Source organism: Notolepis coatsorum (genome assembly GCF_963971535.1).
Source record: "Notolepis coatsorum genome assembly, chromosome: 2".
Lineage (NCBI taxonomy): Eukaryota > Metazoa > Chordata > Actinopteri > Aulopiformes > Paralepididae > Notolepis > Notolepis coatsorum.
In genome coordinates this window covers 24,609,149-24,615,148 of record NC_140166.1, presented here as the reverse complement: position 1 = coordinate 24,615,148, position 6,000 = coordinate 24,609,149, and the positions used below count along the sequence as shown (strand labels likewise).

Genomic DNA, 6,000 nt, shown 5'->3' with positions numbered 1-6,000 from the left:
TTTATTTGATTATCATAAAAAAGTGTTTTCTATACAGAGATATCGACATCAGTAAATATCGGTATCGGCCAGAACAGCAATATTAATATCGGTTATCGGTATCGGCCACAATTTTCACATCGGTGCATCACTAGTTATCAGTGTCTCTGCTCGGGTTTGCACACCGCCCTATAGCTCCGATGAGCCGGTCTGATGAGACTATATCTGCAGACATTCATTATTCCCACCCCACGAGCTGTCGAAGTTCGTATCAATGAGGGAGAGAGTATTATGGGTAAAACGGGTTGTGTCAGTGGGCACTTACTTCAGGGTTAGAGAGACCGCCCGGTAACCATAAGGTCACAGGTTTCATTCCTTAAACAGGGATCTGCATGCCCTTGAACAAGACGCTAAACCCTCCAACATGCTCCAAGGGGTGCCTGAACCTGACCTCTCTGGTGAAATGTCTACGTGTATGTGCATCTCAGAGGTGACATGCAAAAAAACAGCTATTAATTACAATGTGAAATATGGCATTTTAGTGTTTTAAAAATTATTATATATTGAACAACCACTTTGTGTAGTTGTGTAACAATTTACCTGTATATCCAGTGACTGTCTGGCGCTTCAGGCACCCTATGTTAGAACTGAGCTTGGAAAGACTGCTTTTTGTGTTGATGCAGCTGTTGTCATGGAATCTCTTGCAAACTGACCTAAAATGTAGTATTTATGTCTCACTAGGGCACTTTAGATTATTAATCAACAACAGAACATTGTCAACTTGTAACTGTTTTACATTATGAATCAACAACAGAACATTGTCAACTTGTAACTGCTTTAGATTATGAAACAACAACAGAACATTGTCAACTTGTAACTGCTTTAGATTATTAATCAACAACAGAACATTGTCAACTTGTAACTGCTTTAGATTATGAAACAACAGAACATTGTCAACTTGTAACTGCTTTAGATTATTAATCAACAACAGAACATTGTCAACTTGTAACTGCTTTAGATTATGAAACAACAGAACATTGTCAACTTGTAACTGCTTTAGATTATTAATCAACAACAGAACATTGTCAACTTGTAACTGCTTTAGATTATTAATCAACAACAGAACATTGTCAATTTGTAACTGCTTTAGATTATTAATCAACAACAGAACACTGTCAACTTGTAACTGCTTTAGATTATGAAACAACAGAACATTGTCAATTTGTAACTGCTTTAGATTATTAATCAACAACAGAACATTGTCAACTTGTAACTGCTTTAGATTATTAATCAACAACAGAACATTATCAACTTGTAACTGCTTTAGATTATTAATCAACAGAACATTGTCAATTTGTAACTGCTTTAGATTATGAAACAACAACAGAACATTGTCAACTTGTAACTGTTTTACATTATGAAACAACAACAGAACATTGTCAACTTGTAACTGCTTTATATTATTAATCAACATAACATTATCAACTTGTAACTGCTTTAGATTATTAATCAACAGAACATTGTCAACTTGTAACTGTTTTAGATTATGAATCAACAACAGAACAGTCAATTTGTAACTGTTTTAGATTATTAATCAACAGAACAGTCAATTTGTAACTGTTTTAGATTATGAATCAACAACAGAACATTGTCAATTTGTAACTGCTTTAGATTATTAATCAACAGAACATTATCAATTTGTAACTGCTTTAGATTATTAATCAACAGAACATTGTCAACTTGTAACTGTTTTAGATTATTAATAAACAGAACATTGTCAACTTGTAACTATTTTCCTTGGCCTGCTACTATCTCATTGTCTTATTTATTTGTACTATACTGTTGTGTACAACTGCTCTTGTTTTACTGTTTACTATAAATGATTGAATGTTCTGTAATCTATGATGTCATTGTGTACCCTTGGCGTCATTGAAAAATGATGGTTCCCCTCAATTGACTCCAGAGGTAAAATGAAATAAATAAAATAAGTAATAAGGACGAGCAGGAAGAGGTGCAGGGTGGAGTCTTTACAAGAGCAGGTAGAACATATTCCAGTGAAAAACATGTTGCCATGGTGCCTGAATCATGTGACGACGAGGGAAACTGGATTGCAGCCACGCTGACTCACACTTACGATAACTGCTTTTATTTTCATACTGGTGAATTAACTCTGGTAATAGTGAGCACAGGGTCTCATCTCACTATCATTGTCCTGTTAGCAAAACACTAACACTGCCAGGGTTAGGGGTTCCATTCCCCATTAGCTCAATATATAGAGCAAGGCATTAACACTGCCAGGTTTAGGAGTTCCATTCCCCGTTAGCTCAAAAGATAGAGCAAGGCATTAACACTGCCAGGATTAGGGCTTAGGAGTTCTATTTCCTGTGTGGCCAGAGCAAGGCACCAACACTATATTAGGGGTTATATTCCCTGTGTGGACAGAGCAAGGCACTAACACTGCCAGGTTAGGGGTTATATTCCCTGTGTGGGCAGAGTAAGGCACTAACACTGCCAGGTTAGGGGTTATATTCCCTGTGTGGGCAGAGTAAGGCACTAACACTGCCAGGTTAGGGGTTATATTCCCTGTGTGGGTAGAGCAAGGCACTAACACTGCCAGGTTAGGGGTTATATTCCCTGTGTGGGTAGAGCAAGGCACTAACACTGCCAGGTTAGGGGTTATATTCCCTGTGTGGGCAGAGCAAGGCACTAACACTGCCAGGTTAGGGGTTATATTCCCTGTGTGGACAGAGCAAGGCATTAACACTGCCAGGATTAAGGCTTAGGGGTTCTATTTCCTGTGTGGCCAGAGCAAGGCACTAACACTGCCAGGTTAGGGGTTATATTCCCTGTGTGGGCAGAGCAAGGCACTAACACTGCCAGGTTAGGGGTTATATTCCCTGTGTGGACAGAGCAAGGCACTAACACTGCCAGGGCTATGGGTTGTATTCCCTGTGTGGGCAGAGCAAGGCACTAACACTGCCAGGTTAGGGGTTATATTCCCTTTGTGGACAGAGCAAGGCACTAACACTGCCAGGTTAGGGGTTATAACTTATATTCCTTGTTAGCTCAATGGGTGTGTGCATGTATGCAATCCTTGTAAGGCGCTTTGGATGATAACTTCACCGAAGATTATGAATGCAGAGCAAAACAGGAGTGAGCTCACACGGAAACAACAGGGAAGCCCCTACGACGCTACCCTGACGACATCAGCACCTCCCACATGCTTCAACATAAAAGCCCGAGTCGTTTTTAGAAGCAAACGATAACGACTCCTCCAGCAGAGCTGAAGCTGTTTTTGAATAAAAAAAAAAAGACAACACAGACCAACACACACCATGAAGCTCGAGATCAAAAACCTCTCGATGAAGCGGACCGAGAGCTCGGAGAGCCAGAAAACGACCAATAATAAAGGTAAGATTTTGAAATGTCGCCTCCAGCTCTCTCACAAAAACTTGGCTCAGCGTCGACAATGCTGCATGTGAATGCGTTCGTTTGGTCTCTTGAATTAATTAAGTTATTTATTCTCTCCCCCCCCCGGCCCCCACACACACAGATCAGAAAGGCATCATAGAGTGCGCACAGCAGCTGTGCAAAATCGGAGACCTTTTCAACATCAAGTGCATTCGTGCAGAGAAACGAGCGAAGAGGTTCCTGTCCGACCAGAAAGTCAAGTGACCGTGATGATATTCATTCAAAACGACCCAAAGAAAAGGCTGTGTGCAGTCAAATCGCACTGCGTTGAACGGTCAACACGTGCGTCAGTCGGAGGAGGAAAAATACGGATGCAGAGTTTTCCTTGGAGACAGATTTCTTCTCAATATGTAGATACTTTACTTTTCGTCAAATAAAACTGACAGCGATGGAAGAGTTCCAGCTTCACACCCCTCGCTCGCTCGCTCCCTGTCAGGAACCGGTGTCACGGTGACGGCAGCGTCACGCACTTGTTGTGGACGCAGGCTGTGACGTAGCCAACCAGGAGATTGGACTTTGTGTTTTTCGGCTGAGCTGTAGAATGTTTAAAATGTCCTTGTAAACATTGCTCTATACTAATAAATATTTATTTCCTTGTGTTTTGCATGGTGTATATTATGGACTATTTATTGGAATAAAAAAAACATGGCATTGCAATCACTTGTCATATTTTTAATGAAAACAAAAGTCCATTATATAGGCTACTGGTCCTATAACAAAAATAAACCTTGGATCATCACACCCGAAGTTACAAGTCCTGGTGTTCTATTTAGACTCAGACCTAAGCTAATTAAATCACACATCAACAAGGTGACAAAAACATAATTTTCCCACCTTAGAAACAGCTAGGTTTATTGATTGATTGAACATTTGGTGTGTGGGGGGGGGGTAACTGTACATTGGATTATCAACGAAACCTTACTTGGTCTCGTATTATTGGGTTAGGACATTTACTGTACATTGGAGGGGGTTGGGTTAGGTCGGACATTCACGGGCCAGTTTCGAATTATGTCTCTCGTAGGTGCTCGTTGAGAGTGGGTAGTGATTCACATTCCTTTACAGCTGTGGGTAGGGCGTTCCACATTGATGTGGCATAATTAGGGTGACCAAATCCATATGATCCAAATGCAGGACAGCGTGTCGATTTTGCGGGACATTTGTTGAAATTGCTGGACAGTAATGAATATGTATACAATAATCATGTTTACATAATGTATTCATTTTGATCAAAATATAAGCATTTATGTGTCTTAATTGCTTATTATACTCAATCACTAGCTGTATAGAAGAATACCACAATCCAACATGCTGTTAAATTACCTACCGACTCCTAGCGGATTATGGCTATAGAGTTAAGATGAACCCTGTGATCTCTCTTGTAATGTGATACTGAAGTGTGCATACACATTGTCTACACTGGTAGTGGCTTCCTTGATTCTAAACCTGTGCAGAACACTACAAACATTTCATTTTTCATTCAATGATAATCTGACAAAATTTTACAATTATTAAAATGATAATACTTTTAATACTTTTTTTTATCATATACATTTAATTTTTTTAAACTTTAATTAACAGGTTAAATGTAAATGGATATATACAGGATGAATATAATAACATGAGCATTAGTAGGCCTGTGTTATGGCCCTAGAGCAGGGGTGGCCAACCAGTCAGAGACTAAGAGCCACAAAAAAATTACTGTGGTACCACAAAGAGCCACACCATATACCAGCGTTTCTCAACCTTTTTTTTCAGTCACGGCACCCTTCATGTGTTTATAGGTCTCACCCTCTGGCCTCTGAAGTTGCTAATGTCTTTTTTATTTGGGCCTCACAGGGTTAAAAGTACCCTGTGAGACCCACGGTTGCAAAATTACAAAATCACTTTTAGCCATTTAAAAAAATAATGTTTATTTAAAAAAATTTAAAGGGGAACTATTTTACTATTTCTTTCACTATTTGGGCACTTTTACACAATTCCTGTGAGTCTATGGAACACCTAGGTTTTTTTTTTTTTTAAATGCATTGTTTTGTATTTCTAATCAAGTACTAAAAACCGCATTTTTCTACCTTAAGATCTTAAGCCGTTTTGAGGCTGGGCTCCAACCACTGTGTGGCCTGGTGCCAACTGCCACATCAACTGCCACATTATTATGCAGCTGAGAAATCTCTGACATCACAGATATGCACATTTTCAGATGACTCAGTTCAGTGAGGGTGAATATTGTGAGAGGAGAATTGGAAGAATTCGCCAATATGAGAATTAGAGACATATATCCTATTAATATAAGTCCACATAGCTAAGAAACAATGGTAAACACTGAAAAAAGCCATTTATAAGATAGTTCCCCTTTAAGCACATGTATAGTCAATTGGTCCTGTTGTTCAGCCTCACAATGCTATTTGATAGTAAATGTGTTTATATGTCCCACCCTCTGGCCTCTGAAGTTGCTAATTTCTTTTTAATTTGGGCCTCACAGGGTTAACCTCTTAAGCCCGAGATATACAGTAAAAGTGTATATTTTCAGCATTATGTTTGTTTACCAATTAT

The 6,000-nt window shown here is 39.2% G+C and overlaps 1 long non-coding RNA gene across 1 annotated transcript; it reads left to right on the top strand.

The window, feature by feature from the left end:
- Nucleotides 1-3,256: 3,256 nt before the first annotated feature.
- On the top strand, nt 3,257-4,049 carry LOC311224248. Its single transcript, XR_014619427.1, has 2 exons — nt 3,257-3,390; nt 3,533-4,049. It is a non-coding gene; the product is annotated as an uncharacterized lncRNA (long non-coding RNA).
- Nucleotides 4,050-6,000: the final 1,951 nt, after the last annotated feature.